This window comes from Onychostruthus taczanowskii, unplaced genomic scaffold, assembly GCF_017590055.1.
Source record: "Onychostruthus taczanowskii isolate IOZ18803 unplaced genomic scaffold, ASM1759005v1 scaffold3, whole genome shotgun sequence".
Classification (NCBI taxonomy): Eukaryota; Metazoa; Chordata; class Aves; order Passeriformes; family Passeridae; genus Onychostruthus; species Onychostruthus taczanowskii.
In genome coordinates this window covers 21,748,289-21,765,337 of record NW_024500349.1, presented here as the reverse complement: position 1 = coordinate 21,765,337, position 17,049 = coordinate 21,748,289, and the positions used below count along the sequence as shown (strand labels likewise).

The 17,049-nt window shown below is 51.1% G+C and overlaps 1 protein-coding gene across 1 annotated transcript in view; it reads left to right on the top strand.

Moving 5' to 3' along the window:
* Nucleotides 1-8,270: 8,270 nt before the first annotated feature.
* The window catches only part of VILL (villin like), a 34,451-nt gene continuing 25,672 nt past the window's right edge, over nucleotides 8,271-17,049 (top strand). The window contains exon 1 of the mRNA XM_041408576.1: nucleotides 8,271-8,393. The gene's annotated coding sequence lies outside the window, so the exon portion shown is untranslated. The remainder of the gene's footprint in view (nucleotides 8,394-17,049) is intronic.

Genomic DNA, 17,049 nt, shown 5'->3' with positions numbered 1-17,049 from the left:
ATGTGTTTAATCCAAATCGGCCAAGCCCTGGGCGTAAGGAGAGGCAACTTCTGCAACTCCTCATGCTTTCCCCAGTGCCAAAAATAGGTGAGATAACACTGCCCTTTTCAGGGTGAGCTCTTTGAGTGAGTGCTGCTGTTCAGAAGAGCCTGGAAAAGTCAGAAGGAGACGCAAGAATCCAGCCAGTTCCTGTTGGGGCGTGGCACAGGGATGCCCCTGGAACAACCTCTCACTTGTGTTAGAAGGAATCCCATCCCACAGGGAAGTAAAGTGAGCTTGTTGTTTGGTGTTCAAACACAGTAACCAGAACTTCCTGGGAAAAGGCTCTGGGCTCAGTTGAGCTCTGAGCTGGCTCTGGGTGATGTCAGTGTGACAATTCCAGTTATTCTCATGGAATAACCTCAAAAGGTTCCTGGGAAGCACTGGGTGTATCAGCCTTGTGGCAATGAAAACTAGAGGGTTTCAGGCAGCAGCCTGCTCTCAGCCTGTCCTGCACAGGTTGGGGGTGGCTGGGGGACACCAATCCTTGCTGGCACCCAAGACTGTGGTGGCCTTTGAACTCCACATGCAGCACAGCAGGAGATATGGCCCAGAAGGGACAGGGGACACAGGAGCTGGGGTGTCAGCTCTGATCTGGACTCTGTGGAGATCACTTCTGATAAGGCAGCTGAAGTCTGTAGACTGTGATGTTGCCTAAAGAATGGCTGCTTGAATTCTTCACCCATTGAAAAGCTGTAATAGTAAAATCAGACTTGCACTTTATCTTGGGGGTATGGTTTGGTGGTAAACATGGCAGTTCTGGTTGGACTCAATGACCTGAGGAGTAATTTCCAGCCTTAACTATTCTATCTTCCATTTTTGAGAAGTTCTGTGGTCCCAGCCCTCCCAGTCTGAGATCCTTGGGCTGATCTGCAATAAGGAGGTGCAGAACTGTGGGGGCCACACGGGGAGGTGTGCCCAGCACCTGGCGGGGTGCCTGCTGTTCATCCAACAGCTGAACCAGGCTCTGGTGGGATCATCCCCTCGGTGCTGGCAGCAGGGGTGGCAGAGCTGACTGACCCACATCTGACTGGGGGGCAATGGCCCAAGGAAGGACGCCAGGCACAGACAGTGACTGCGCCCTTGGGGACTGCACAGAGCAGGGAGGGGTGACAGGAGGGTGGCATTTTCCCAGCCTTCAGGGGTGGTGGATTTTTGTTGCTCCTTCCTGGTTGGCACAGGCAGGGCTGCATTCCTGCAGACAATAGCTCCACCCGGGCAGCCCCAGCCCTGCCACCCGCTGTCCCCTGGCCGTGCAGGCACAGCCCCGGCTCTGCCCGCAGCTTCCAGGCTTGCAGGGTTTGTCCTCACACTCCTGCACCTCCTCAGAGCTGGATTCATGAGCTCTGCTAGCACTTGTGAACCAGAGCAGTGATGAACTCAACTCAGCTGCCAGACTGCCTCTCCTGGAGAAATCTTTGCTCTGTTTTGGGGAACGAACTTAAAAGTCCCTAAGAAAAATCTGGATTCTCTTGCAGGGCACAATTCCCACCTGACACAGGAAAGGACATCCCCTATGCTCCCCAGACTGGCAGCTGCTGTGCTGCTAACAATTTCCTGGGAGAGGCTGGTGGGCCCTGGCAAAGGCAGGGGTTCAGGATTTCACCCCCCAGCCCACCCCCGAGCACACGGCGACTCTCTGTACCCACACGTGCAGCCTGGTCACTGAAATGAGACGGCTTAAAAATTAAGTTTGCAAGGGAGGGTGGGGTTATTTTGTGGGAACTCGGGTCACCAACAGGAGCAACCAGGTTTCCCACAGTTGTGAAAACTTCTGGTCTGCCTGGGGAAAAAAGGAAATAAGGAAAAAAGGAAATAAACAGTGAGGGTGAGAATTCTAGCTGCCTTCACCAGTAAAGCCAACATGTTCCACAGCTACCTCAGCATCCAGTGATCCTGACCCACAGTGAAACCACTGGGATTAAAACCCACTTGGATTACTGAGTGCTAAAGGAGCAGCCTTGCACTATGCAGGAGAGAAACCCAGGCTACCTCTCCTGCAGGATGGGCATGAGCTGTGAGGAAACTGAGCCAACTTTCTGGTTCCTGCATGGACATCCCAGGTAATCTTGTCCAAAGGGCATAAATAACCTCTGTTTGCCTCAGCTCCCATGGTAGAACAAGGTATTGTTCTCTCATCTTGCTTGCTCGTGGTGTGATTCCCATGAAAGGACAGTTCCAAGGAACCTGGACCTCAAGGGTTGTCCCTGCCACAGCACAAGTGATTTCCTCCTCCACAGGATGCCATGGATGACCTTTGCCAGGCTCACACACCCATTAACCAGCGCTGGGGCTGAGCCTTCCCTGCCTGTGAAATGTCTCCTTTCTGCTGGACCCAGCTGACACTGGAAATGGCAGAGGCTCTGCTTGATGACCCTGACCAAAGTGTGCTGGAATTTGCTGGGTTTCATAAGGTTTCCATTAGGGCTGTGAGAGAGCCCCTGAGGTTTTGTGGAACTCCTAAACTATCCACGCAGCGATTTGCAAAACTGTTCTCTTTGCAGGGGCGTTGGTTTTTACTGATCCTCTCTGCTTTTTTTCTTCCTCTCCCACTGTCTCCCTCTTCAAGGTGTACACGTTGCTCTAAGGAAACATCTGATCCACACTAGGGCTGAAAGGGTGCTCAGGCATTGGCACAGGCTGCCCAGGGAAGTGGTGCAGTCACCATCCCTGGAAATGTTCAAAACCATGTAGATGTGGCACCTGGAGACAGGGTTTAGTGGAGGACCTGGCAGTGCTGGACTCAGTGATCTGAGAGGTCTTTTCCAGCCTCAGTGATTCTGTGGCTGAGGGACAGGGTGGTGACAGGATGATCAGGAGGAGGTTGGGTACCATTACCAAGTTGCCAGGCTCGTGTTTGGGTGATCTGGATTTGATTTTGCCTTCATTACCCATATCCTGCCAGTGGTCCTGGCTGGAAAACCTCTGTGTGTATCCTGTGCTTCCTCCCTGCTATCATCCCTGTCAGGGCAAGCAATAATCCCTGCTGCCTTCTTAAGGCAGACATGGGACAGGAAACATCTCAATGCAAGGCTCCCACAATGCCTTACCTGGGATTAAGTCCTGAATCAGGATTTAAGATCTCTAGAAGACTGCAGTTTAATATCAAGAATCAGCAGTTGACAGTCCAAACGGCTCAGCCAGCTGTGGCTTGAGAACAACTGAGAAAAACCCTCAGGAACAGGAACTGCCCAGCTTTGTTTTCCTGCACATTGTTCCCCCAAGGTTCCTCTGTGAAGCTGCCATCAAACTCACCCTGTCAGGCTCCATCTCTTTCCCTAAAGGATCAGCTCCTGCTGAGCCTTCACTGCCACCAAGCACTTCCCTAAAGTTTCTTGGCATTCTGGAAAAGCTTCTGGCTCATTTTCTGCAGTAGCAAAACCAAGTTTTTCCTAGCACAAACCTCATCCATCTTTGCAGACAGTGAGATAACCCAAAGAACATCTTGTGCCCATCAGCACTAGGAGCAGGCTTTGACAGCAACAAGGGGGTGACGGCTCTTGGGGGTTTGGGTGCTTCTGGAAGTTTCCCCAGATAAAACAAGGGTCTGAACACATCCAGATCTGGCCTGGGGCCCATTTCCTGCATTCCTGGAAGGCAGCCAGGGCTGCCACGTCAGGGTCCCACCTGGGCTGTCCTGTTCTCTCTGCACCTGCTGATTCCTGGCCGTGGCGGGCGAGGTTGAACGGGGAGAGGTGCAGAGGAGCCCAACCCACAGTGCACACAGGCTGGGCAGCTGCCCCTCCTCTGCCACCTCCCCTGCACCCAGCCAGCTGCAGATTTACCTCCTGCAACGGCAGGGCAGCTCTTTTGCTCCAAGACAGAAATCTGGAATAAACCTCCTCCCCCAAGACTGGGAGAATGTAATTCACCCAAATGTAATTTTGGAAAACGTGCTGCTGTACATCCCTCTGCAAAAACTCCAGCCAGAGCTCACAGGGACAGACCAAGGGACACGATATAGCCATTCCATCAGTCTTGCTGTGGTTATATTCACTGAGGTATTTCTCCTGGCTAGCAGAGACTTAGAGTGGTGCATCCCACCTCCAAGGATGGGTTATAGACATTTCAGGATGCAGAAGAGGGTTCAAGACTGACCAGAAGCACTGGCAGACCTTGCTGGCAATGCTGCAAGAAGTCACCACCTCTGTCTCTCTCTCAGGGGGTACTTTTGCCCATAAGCCTGAGGACACACGAGCCCCATCTCTCCAGTCCCCAGCCCACAGATGGCTTGAAATGGATTTTGCACTAACATGGCCAAGTAATAAAGTGGAGCAACACCTACAGGTTTGCCCCATGTCAGAAACTGGTCCTGTCTTAACCTGCTGCGAGCTGCTGGCTCTGGAAGGGTGAACTGCATCTCCAGAGCTCTTGCCAAAGCTACTCCTGCCCCAAACCAGCATTTAGCCTGGGGCCCTTGGCTTGCCAAGGCCGTGCCTTTCTCCAGAATGGGGCCCATCCTGCCCCTGCCTCCACGGAGTCTGCAGAGCACAGCAATGCCCCAGAGCTGTGCTGGGAGGGCTCCTGAGGAGCACTGAGGGTTCTCTGTGTGCAGGGAGCCACTGGCTGACAGGAGGTGACCAGGGGAGGATGCAGCCACTCCCTGTGGCTGGAGAGGTGTGTGACAGCCACGCTCCTCGCCTGAGTGCCCAGGCACCTTTTCCTGTCCTCAGATATTCCCATCTGCTGCTGTTAACCATTAACCAGCACCCTGATGGTGCCAGGGGCTGCTCTGTGCTGCCCTGTCAGCTGCTGCCCACAGAGCTCCAGAACAGGACCACAGGACCATTTATGTAGGAAAAGACCCACAAGATCAACAGTAAACCCAGCACTGCCAAGGCCACCACTAAACCCTGTCCCCAAGTGCCACACCTCTGTCTTTTAAATCCCTTCAAGGATGGTGTCTCCACCACTTCCCTGGTCAGCCTGTTTCAATGCCTGATAACCCTTGTGGTGAAGTAACTTTTTTCCTAATATCCAAGCTAAATCTCCTTTGGCACAACTCGGAACCACTTCCTCTTTTCTTTTGTTACCTGGGAGAAGAGACCAACCCCCAGCTCCTGTCAGGGAGCTGCAGAGAGGGATAAGGTCTCATCTGAGAGATGATCTTGCAGTCAGCACACAAGTATTTGTATTGCCTTCTCACCTTTTCCCCCACACCCAGGGGCACAGGGGGTGAGGGAGCAGTAGGTTATAACCCAATCCTCCTCTATCAGGTCAGCAGTTACACCTGTAAGAGGCAGAATGCAGATTTTCATTTGGACATTATGATTTTTTAGGGCAGGGAAGTGCCTGAGTGAGGCTTGCAGTGAAATGTCACGTGAGGGACTTGCAGTGAAATGTCACTTGCTTGGGTTGTGGGTCAAGGAAAGCTCTCCTGAAAGCTTCTCAGAAATTCATGCAGTGCTTTTGCTACCTACAGGTCAGGGTCTTTAACCTCAGACTGATGGCTGAAGCACCGGTATTTGAGCAGCTTCTGAGGGTTTTTTTAACTCCTTCCTTTGCTTTTCCAAGACAGGAGGCCCCTGCTGTGTTATCTCATCTGCAGGGCTTGGCCCTTCCCTCTTCCTCCCAGAGCTCCAACCCAAAAGAGGGCTGGAAATGCCTTTGCAAGGTGTCACTTTGCAAACACATCCTTGGCAGAACCTGTTTCCCCATGCACAATGTCAACCTTGTCCACAGGAGCGTGGGCTGCTCCAGGCTGAGGCAGATGTTGGGCCTTGGTGCTGCCAGACCCTGAGCTTGCAGTTCTGCTCTCTTCCTCCCAGCAGCCTCTGATTTAGCCCAGCCTGGACCTGTGACAATGCTTGCAGTGTCTTGGGCTTGCCTCATCTGCCACCTGCAAGCACAAAATAACCCCAAACCACAAGGTCTGTGAGCTCTGGGAATACCAGGGCCAGGCTTAGGACCAGGACACGAGTGCAGCAAGTCGAGCACATGGGAAGCACAGCTGGACAGGGACATCTCAGATAATATTTCAGTTCTGAAAGTCAGGCCAGGCTGTTTTCCACCACTACTGAGCTAAACTGCTCGGAAATAATGTTTTCTGCTCTATAACCCCATGGCACGACCAGAATTAGCAGGAAGCAAAAGTGCCTACAGCTCAGCACTAAATGAGCCCACGTTTTATGATGAAGATCTTTTCCCTTGGCAGTGACTGTTCTAAACTGCTTTGCACATATTTCTGCAGAGTTGGGCTCCTTAAAAGCTCAACAGGATGATTTAGTGGTTCTTCATTGTGGCACTAATGGAGAGGAGGAGAGGGCAGGCAGCTCAGGCATCACCTGTGTGGGAGCCTGGAGTGCATTAGCAAAGCTGTGGATACAGCAATGACAGGCTCCATCCCAGAGCTCAAACTCGTGTAGCCACAGCCATGGAAGTGCCTTGACTTACAGCAGCACCAAAAAACACCCAACTATTAATTAAATCCTTGGTTCTGGGGATAATGAGTCCATGTGGCAAAAAGGGAGTGGGAAAACACCCCTTGGTGCTGATCCTCCAAGATTCCAGGTGCTGATCCTCCAAGATTCCAGGTGATTTCACCCCACCTCCCAGTGCCTCCCACCAGATCTGCTGGTGTGTGACCCTCACTGCTGGGCCAGCAGTGGGCTCAGAGTGGGCTCCAAAGATAAAAGCAGACCCTGTTGCAGGTCCCCATCCTCTGTGGACTGGAGGAAACACAAAGCATTGTTCCTCTGTCCCTCCAACAGATGAACACTCTCAGAATGGTGAAATGAAAAGAATGGCATGAAAATAATGAAAAATGAAAGGTGAAGGCTGTTACAGGTTTATGAGCTATAGCCTGCAGTCATAAAGGGAGAAATCACTTGTGAGGAGTTGGTTTTGCATCTTAAACTGCGAAACTTCGGCCTCTGCAATGATCCTCTCAGAAATGGGCACACCCAGGCTGAATAAGGAGCTCCAGCCCACGCCCTGGTTTGCAGCTCTCTGTGGTCAGTGGCACACCGGTCTGCAGGCAGCATCGCTGGTATTTTGGGCACTCCTCCCATCCCTGAGGTCTGACAGTGGTCAGTGGATGAGATCTGTGGGAGCTGTGGTTTAAACCTATTCAGCCACCTGGTTTAGCTGGTGAGCTGATTCATATTTATTTTCAGATTGTGGGGGCTAATCTAGAAAATTAAGGAAGTGACAAGGGAAAAATGTATCTGAAGGGAAGGCCTTGGGTAGCTGCCAGTCCTGAGAGGTTGTGTGTAGTTTCCATCCCCAGAGAGGTGCAGAACACAGCTGGACACAGCCCTGGGTCCCCCAAAAGTTTCCATCCCCAGAGCTGTGCAGAACACAGCTGGACACAGCCCTGGATCCCCCCAAAAATCTCCATCCTCAGAGAGGTGCAGAACACAGCTGGACACAGCCCTGGATCCCCCAGGAGCAGAGCTGGCGGCTGATGACAAGGTACCATGTGGGGCCCCCTCCAGACAGGGATGTTCCCTCCATCAGCAGCACCATGCACATGGCAGGCAGGAGCAGCTGGGAATGCCAGGAGATGGTTTTTCCTCAGGTCATCCCCAGCCAGTGAATCAGCCAGCCTTCAGTGGCTGTGATATCACAGTTTTTAGGTATTAGCCATCCTTCACAGGTGATTTTTTCTCAGCAATGAGCTACAAGTGTCCACACACAGAGCTTTCTGTGGCTCAGCAAACACTGCTGGGGCTGTCTGGTTTATCATTACTGCTCTCCTGGGAGGGCAGCCCGGTTAAACACTCCAATGCTCTGTTACATCCCCATTCCGGGCACTAAACCTGAGGGCAATCCTCACCCAGGGCTCCTTGTGAGCACAGGGACACCCAGCTCGGCCTTGCAGGGAGAAGAGCAGGGATCTTCCCCGAACGCTTTTCCCCTTGGGACAGCTTTGCCAAAATTCGGGACAAGTCAGAGCCAGCGACTGGAGCTGGAATTCTTTGGCCCCAAGGGTTAGCACGGCGCTGAGCAGCACCGCACCTTGCTTTGTCCCGCAGAGACCGAGAAAAGGGAGGGAAAAAAATCCCTCCCGTGCCCTGCTAACCTGGACAAAACAGGTTTTTAATGAAAGCAGCACTTAATCACTATTCAGCGAATTCAGAGCGGGGGATATTTGATGCAAACAGAGTTGGTTGAAACTCTCCCGTACCGGCTCCCTCTTTGTCCCCCCGTGAGCCTGGGAATGGGTGTGATCTCCGGGTAGGAGTGTCTCTGCGGTTAAGTAGAGGATTGAATTACCGAACAGTGCTGTTCCCCGGCTGACAAGGTAGCAGAGCAGTGAACAAAAGTGCCTTGCAACTCGGCGGAGAGGAGAAGAAGGAGCTGGGCTTGGTGGAGAAGGGACACCTGCGAGGACAGCGCGCACTTCCAGCAAGGTAAGCCAGGTCCCTGCACCCTGCCAGTGCCAATGAGGCCAGAACTGTTCGATGAATTTGTTTTGTTACAACAGACAAAAAAATTAATATGCCTCATACTTAAAAAAAAATAATAATAAATTAAAAATCCTGCCCTGTTACAAAGCAGGATGTGTCTGCTGGAAGGAGCCCACCCTGATTTACATCGTTTGGGGCTGGAACAAGCAGCTCTGAGCTTGCCAAGAACCCGTCCCGGCTCCCTATCAGCTCCGAGGACACAACTTTTCCTTTAGCTCTGCACAGCCTGGCTTTGATTTCATGCAGCAGCCGATTAACAGCGTTTTGTCTGGGCCTGGATTGTTTTATGCTTTGCTGCCGTGGGGATTTCCAAAAGCTCGCCTGCCTTTGGGGCGCAGTTATGGGTACAGGCAGCCACAGAAAGTCTTTGGAAGTTCTCATCGATGGGTTTTATTGTCATCTGATCGACAGATTGCTAATGGCCGAGCTGCTGAGCTCTGCAGATAGAATGTTTTCTCATCCTGCTCGTTGGAGATGCGAGTTGCCCCGAGATAAAAATTGAGTTGTAATGGAGTGGAGCTGCTGGCTCACTTGCCAGTATTTTTCTTAGGCGTGCCTATTAGGAATATAAATATTTAACACAAAGGAGAGCTGATATGAATTAGCATCTGTGGGAGGTTCACGCTTATTCAAGGCTGCCCTAACGCAGATGTAAACAAGTGTTGCAGCAGCTGAAGCAAACCGGCCCCGCCAGAGCAGCCCTTAGATGGTAGGGCATCCAGGTGCTTTTTACACAGCGCAGCTAAATGGGCTGATTAGAGCCTGCAAAGTAGAGATTAGACAATCAGAGGGCACTGGCTTTCCTCTTCCCGGGGTTTTACCGTTCCCCCGGGATGCCAGGTGGAAGGCAATGCAAGGACAGGCAGATCAAAAAAACCCTACAACCGCCTTGCCTCACCTTCCTCCTGGCAAGGCCAGGTGAGCCTCCCCTCCTCCTCCTCCTTCTCCTCCCTGCACAAACAGGATGCCTTTATCCTCCTCCAGCTCCCTTCTCACCAGCAGACACAGAGGTCTCATGATGTTTTTTTTCCCAGGCACGACTTTGAAAAAAGGTCTCCCAGCTGGGAGCAAAGGTTTTGTGCCATGGCTGTGAGCAGTGTCACCCTGATCTCCTGCCTCCTCCTGTACCTTGGGGCTTCTCCTTAGGCTGAGTCAATAAATCCCTGCTCTTGCATGGCCAGGGATGCTGAAGATGTTGTTCTTAGGAAAAAATTTTTCACTGAAAGAATAATCAAGCACTGGAATGCTCTTCCCAGGGAGGTGGTGGAATCACCATCTCTGGATGTGTTTAAAAAAAGGCTGGACATGGCACTTGGTGCTATAGTCTAGATTCTGAGTTGAGGTGTTAGGACATAGGTTGGACTCAATGATCTTAGAGGGCTCTTCCAACCTCATAATTCTGTGATTCTGTATGTTCACAGCATATCCTGGTCTTTTCCACAGAGCTGTGAAAGTTTTTCTGCACTTTGAGCATGGAAGTTGTTATCTTGTCTGTTATGGAGCACCCGTCCTGTGGTGATCCATCCCCAGCTGAGGAGGAGGCTGGCTTGGACACCTGCCCCTTGCTTGGAAATGGAAATGTGCTGGGGCTCAGCTCTGTGCTGGGGCTCAGCTCTGTGCTGGGCACATCCTGCTGGACCAAAAGCCTTCCCTCAGTTCCCAGAGTTAAATACGTGGTGACCCACTTGGAAGCAGAGCCCTGAAGTGCTCAGTGCAGTGAAGGGAGCTCAGGGCACAGCCAAAACCATTCTGTTACCTGCCCCAGATGTGTTTTTGTCACGCCTGGGGAACACTTGTGCCACCACTGACCCTCCTCAAGGTCCCTCCTTCATGACATTTTTGTGTCAGCCCTCTGAGGTTCTCACTGGACTGACACAAGCCACAGGTTGGGCTTTCCATGTGTGAAATGTGCATGTGCCAGAGGAAGGACTCCAGGGTAGCCACACCACACCCAAAATATCTCTTTGTTTATTCACAGATATTCTTCAGCCTCTGTTGTCCCCTCAGAGGAGCAGATCTTTCAGTCACAAAGGGAAACACTCTCCCATAACTCATTAAAACCTCTCCTCTCAGGAGCTCTCTCTCCATATAATACAACCCTAGAAATGGGCCTAATTATGGTTTATCCTGGATGATTATACATTTCTACTGTATTTTCACCCATTCTGGGTGTGAAAGGGATGCAGAAAGGGGTGAATATTGTCATTTAAAATCTTTGGCATCTTTCACTCTGAAAAGTCCAGGCATCAGGTGACGTGCATCCAATTCAAGTTGCCTTCATTTCCAAGGATCTCTGCTTGTAACAGAAACCCTCATTTTGTTACCTGTCTTTACCTGAGCCTCTTCAAGCTTATCTGAGGCAGAGCTAGGTACAGTAACAGTGGAACTTGTTATTGCCTTATATCCACGTCAGGGATGTGACACATGGGGGACCTTAAATTGCATGGTTGGGCTCCATCCTGGGCAGTTCCTGTGGAAGGAGCTATTCACAGCAGTTGACCTCTTCTACCTAAAAACGTCCTGTTGCCATGCCCTGGGATGAAAGGAGAGGTTTGTGCCTGGCCCTTTATTTAAAGCTGCTCTTACAAAAACAGCTGCACAGGCTAGGAGACAGGCAGTGCTGGAAATCATGTTCTTTTTTGGGTTAGAGAGACTATCTGGGTACCCATCTTTCCTTTGGGAGTGTGCAGAGCCTGAATTGCTGTCCTTTGTTGCTGTCCCACCCATCCCAGTCCTTCAGATGCCTGGTTCCCCTCCTGGTGCTCAGACAAAACTCCCCTTGGCAGCTCCAGGTGAAAAAGGTTGTCCAGGATGAGTGACTCTGTCTAAAGCAGTTTTGTGGTGTTTTCAGAGGTGTTTTACTCACCTGCCTTTGTGCTGGTGATGTGCTGCTCTCTCTGCTTTCGTCCCTGCCCAGAGGAGCTGAGTGGCCTCTCCAAGGTCCCAGGAGAGCCAAGAGCAGCCTCAGAGCCCCCCAGGGTTGGAAGGACTGGGTGAGACAGTGACAAAAACACCTCAGGTGTGGGGTGAACACGAGCCTGGAGGGCAACCCTGCTGTGGGTGGCTGCTGCCAAGAAGGTGTGGTGCTGGTGTTCCACTGAGAGCAGATCCTGGGGAGGGCTGGCTCTGCTCCTGAGACCTTAAAGCTCAGAAAAGGAAACTCACAGCCTGATGGTGCCTCAGCACCCATCCCAGTGGAACCTTGGGCTGGGTTAGTTGGTCCCCTTTTGTTTTGACACAGGTCTGTCTTTCATTAGAGTTGTGTCAGCTAACACTCACTGGGATGAGCTTCCCTTTGCTGCTTGAGAAACAAAACTTCTCCCTGAATAAACATCTTTTACATTTCACTGGGCCAGAGATGGAAGTGCAGAGTCACCCACAGAGCACCTGCTTAGGTCCAGGGCTTGTCATTTGCAATCCAAAATGGAAACTGTTTGGGGTTTTGTTTTTGTTTTCTTTTTTTATTGGAAGTCCTGGGTTTCTCTTCCCAAGCTTGATGTCATGCTTGCAGGTCTGCACTGGGACAAAACTGAAACCTGCTTTTTGATAGTTAATGTTTCCACTCTCCACTGGGAAGCCAGTGCTCTGGAACCAGTTCTCCAGCTGGTCTGAGGGGAGGCAGGGCATCTCCCCTGCTCCATCACCCCCAAAAAAGGTCCTGTGAGCAAGGGCTTATCCAACTGCACTCATTAAACTGTGCACCAGGGAAAAGCTGCTCTTGGTCTTGCACACATACACATATGTGAATTATCAATAAATATAAAACTGTTACACGCAGCAGCAAAACTCCTAACTCTTAGAGTTGTTTTTTGAGAAGGATGGGCCTGGTGGGCACTGGCAGCTGGGTTTAAAGGAGGTTTATTTATGGTATTTGTATCAGCTCATGCTGGCAGAATCTTGAGGCACAGTGGATGGGACTGAGCCCCAGACTCTGGGAGAGCAGGAGGGAAGTGTGGCAAGCTGGGCTCTCCACCCAGGGCTTTTCCCGTTAGGCCAAGGGAACAGCAAATCCCTTTTGTCAAAGATCCACTGGATCTGCCCTAGGGCAAGCACCAGGATGAGGGGAACCAGCCAGGGGAAGCCCTCCTCAGACTTGTGCAGCTGAAACTGACTCCCAAGGGAAGGTGGATAAATCCCAGTCTCTAACCCCCTCTCCTCCCCTTCCTCCAGGCTCTGCATAGGAAGCTGCTGTGGCCCTTTCCTCAGCTTCAGCTGGGAAAATGTAATTTTTTTGAGGTTTTCTCCTTCCTTTAAACTTTTGAAGAGCAGTTGCTCCCCAGGATTCTCTTGCACAGGTGAACAAACACACCTTCTCTCCTCCCTGATGTCTCAGCTCTGGTTTTATTTAACCTGCAGCCATGGGGTTAAATAATGCTCTGTTAAAATGCTGATGTGGGAGAGCGTGGTAACTTTTTTTGTGGAGGTGGTGAGTAATTAGGAGTGAGTTAGATCCTTAACCCCTTCCCTGGAAACCAGGAAGAGGAGTTAAAATGGCTTTGCTTTCCTTCTGTGTGCATCTCCTGCCCGTGCCTTTGGATGCAGGGCTGGTCCTGAGCCAGGAATCTCTCCCTTTCAACCAGAGGAGAAAGAGCTAAAAGAAAGGAGAGATTTGTTCCTGATGAGTTGGCAAGCTGCCTGCTCACCTTTCCCTTGGGATGGCTCCGTGCTGTTGCTGGCTCACAAACCCCAGGAGAGGGGCTGGAGGTGCAGTGGATACCTCTGAAGTAGGTGTGCACCCAGCTGAAATTTATTATTTGACAAAAATGCACCTGGCACCACACCAGCACAATGCTGCTGCACTAGGTTTGCATGCAGGTTTTTAACAGCTTCTTGTGCCTGGTTTTATTTTTTTTTTCCTCATGGATCTTCAGAGAGGTGGGTTTGCACAGCAAGAGTTTGTTGTCAGTCTCAGGGGGAGCTCCCTGCAGCTCAGCCTCTGCTTGGGAAAGCTTTGAATCTTTTCGGGCTGCCCTCAGCCTGCAGAGATCCTGCCTGCCTGGAAGAGCCTCCTGCTTTCAAAGCCATCCTGGGGAAGGAGGACTGGCTGGGAAAGAATTCAGGCAGGAGCTGCGTGGGTGCTCTGACCTTCTGTGCAGGACACCAAGGCCAGCCCCACCTGCAGCCAAGTGGCTCTGCCTTTCCCAGAGCCAGCCACTGCTGAGATCTGGGCTCCACATCCAGCGTGATGAATGTGGAAACTCAGACCACATGACTCGGGAGCCGGGGCTGAAGTCAAAGTTCTGATTTAATTGTCAGCGCATTGTTCCCACATTGTGAGAAGTTTGCTGGGACAATGCAGCTCCATCGTTCCCAGGACAAGCAGTCAGCTGGTAAAATTTTAGAGGGAAGACTCAGAAATAGCAGCAGTTTGGGGAAAAAAAAACAATCTGCTCTTACAAATCAGTTTCCCAAGACCATCTGCTTAAAGATCAGGCTGCTGGAACTCCACCAACAGTGAGATAAACAGGGGGGACAAGGGGGATCATGAAGAGAGGTGTGGAGAGATGAGAAATATTCCCTGGATGGAGTGAGGTGTTGAGCTGGAATTTGTGGCAGGTGGAAATGCAGCTGCAGGGACAAAATGAGAGGAGATCAATCATGAGATGCCTTCTCTTCTAAATCAGGAGGAATTTGAAGAGGAAGATGAGATACAGATTGAGGGCTGGTGCAGGTGGGAAGGTGGTTATTTCCCAGCAGCCTGGTATTTCCTTGTGCTCTTTGCTTTTATGTTAGCAACAATGGAAGCACTGGAGGATTAGTGCAAAGTCCATCCTCACGAGGAGCTGAAAGGTAAAGCTCACAGCCTCAGTGGTTTTCTGGGAATGACCAAGTATCAGCTGCTAAGTCTGAGATGCCAGAAGTGGCCAGGAGGGGAAGGCACAGGTTGTAAGAAATCACACTAAGCCCGAGGTCTGCTTCTTGTAAGGCCTGGCTTGATGGTTGGAGATGGGGTGAATTTCCAGGGTTCAAGGGACAGAGCAACTCAGTCCCAGAAACACTGGTCAGTTTTTTTTTTCAGACAGGGCAAAATGGTTATTGCTCTTTCAGAGCCTGAGGAGTTCCTTGGCTAGGTGAATGCAGGTCCCTGCATCCTTTGAATTCACTGGATAGGGAATTCAAACTTATCTTGAGTAGAGCACTTACAGTTTGAGAGGCCATCATTAACATCAAACCATCTCTTTATCCCATGCTCATATATCCTCACTCACATCAACCTCAGCATCTCAGCCCAGGAACAGAGAACAGAAAACACCTGTCTTCTGTAGTAGCTTGTGGTGTGGTGATCCCTGGCAGCCATTCATGGAAAAAGGGGAAAAACCTGCCCCACTTAAAGCAGTGAAGTCCCCTCTTATCTCCAGAGCCACTGACCTTGAGGAGAGGAGCACAATCTCAGTTCATCCCTCCAATTCCACATCTCGGGTTTTGATCCAGCACTACTTAAGTCTGAAAAACCCTCCAAGCCATTTCAAGATCCATGCTGATGATCCTGTAGGGGATCCCCTGACCAGTGGAGGTGTCTGAAGCACGAGGGCCAGTCCAGGTGTTTGCCTTTTTGCCGAAGCCATGGGAAGGAGCAGCTTGCTGCAAGTGCAGCTCCTGAGCAGCAGCTCCTGGCCACAGAGCCCGAGGAGCTGGGCCCAGAGAGCTGGGCCCAGCCATTCACCCATCTCATTTCAAAGACATTAAGTAAAGCCAAGCCTGCCAGCTTCCCTAATAAGCTGTTCCAATGTTTAATTGCCCACCGTGATCAGAAATAGCATCTTATTTCAAGGCCTTCTTTACGTAATTTTAGCTGCCAGGCAACAGCTCTTTCCAAGAAGGCTGAAGTGCTCTCTGTGGTCACCCAGGCATGTCTGGGCAGAGCCCTGTCCTTGGCTTGGGGGCCACACTGAGCTCCTGAACCTGGACCTCACAGGACTTGAGCAGGAGGATGAGCTGAGTTGTGTTTGTTCCTCTTTTCCCATCCCCACAGTGCATGTCCTGTTCCTTGCCCTCACCACCGGGCTCCAGCACATCCAGCACGGGCTGGAGGAAGGTCTTACAGCTCTGATTGTGTGACAACATGAGAGAGGAGACAAGCCCCATAGCTGGCCCTCCCTAGCCATGATTTTCCTGTGGCATAAAAGCTGCTTTTCTCCTCTTGCAACAGAGAAATAAAAAACAGCTTATCCAGGCTGAGTGCTGAACTTCTGGACTGTCACTGTTCCTGAGCTGTGGCTGATGAGCCACATGAGGGAACTCCAGTGTTGAATTTCACTCCTGTGGGCAAAACAAGAGTTAAGCACTGTCCTCTCTGCAAACAAAAAATGGCACCTACTTGGGCCCTGATGCCCAACTACAGTGGAGACAATGAAAGCAATTCAACAGCCCCTGCTTTACCTCATCTAATGCCAGTCCAAGTATTCCCAATAATTAGGCCTTTCAGCCTGGAAAGGCTGGAGCCACAGCTGCTTCCTATTTTCCCAAAGCTGTACAGAGCATGAGTCATTTCACTGGGCCTTTTTTATTGCCGTGACTGCAGCCCCGTAAGCGCGCGCCAAGACCCAGGCCAGCCAAACCAGCCTGAATTCAGAGTGAGCTTCAGGAGCTGGAAATGCTCCCCTGTCCCCTTTCTGAGTCCTCCTTTTCCATCCCCACCCAAACAGCCCAAGACTGCCTGGAGAAATGTCCTGCTAGGCCTGGGTTCCCAGCGTGGACCGAGCTGACCCAGTGATGGCTGGCGCTTCCACCCCAGCCATTAATCATTAACCAGCCTTGGGAGTGACCTTGACACTTAATTAGTCATGTAGTCCTTCCTGAAGGGGAAGCTTTTCCTCATGCAGTGCTGGTTGGAGAGGGGATGAGGGTTGGATTTAGCAAGCAGGGGTGTTGCTGTGGTTTTTGCAGTGCACAAAGGGCAGTGGGTGTAAGGGAGACCCATCTGCCTTCACCCAGCAGCTTTGTTGCCTGGATTGTGACAGGAAAAGCTTTGATTTTAGCTCTGGAGGCTCCAGGTGCCCCTGGCTGTAACACCCAGTCAAGGGCCAGCCACCAATGTTTGGTTTCCAGGTTCTCTACCCTCAGTCAAGAGCAGCATTTGATCTTTGCAATTTAATTTATAGCACCTTAACCAAGTGGTGATGACCCAGCAGAGCAGCTCCAAGCCAGAAGCTGCCTTTGCTATGCAGTGGCCACCTCTCAGCCCACATTCAAGGGGTGAACTTTTCTCTTCTTCCCACGCAGAAAGGAAGATTTCCCTGGAAATGGTGGCAATGGGAGAGGCTGGCCCTGGAGGTGGAAATTGAGGAGTTGCATGTTATTAATGTGCGGGCAGAGAGATGAGCTACAGCTGCTTCTCTCCTCCCTTCACAGGTAAAGCTGTGTCTGCCCAAGCAAGCAAATCCATCCCCATAACCAGTGATTTTCCCTGGTGAATTCCTGCCCCTGAGGTGGTTGACTCACACTTCTTGCCAATTTGCATTTCGCCTAATGCTGAGCAAAACTGGTTTGACTGAGATAAGGGCTGCCCCAGACACTGCTGTTGAAACCCCACAGTGAATGCCCCAAGACTCTTAACATCCCTGTTTTTCTTCTTTTTAAATTCTAAAAGTTTCTGCCC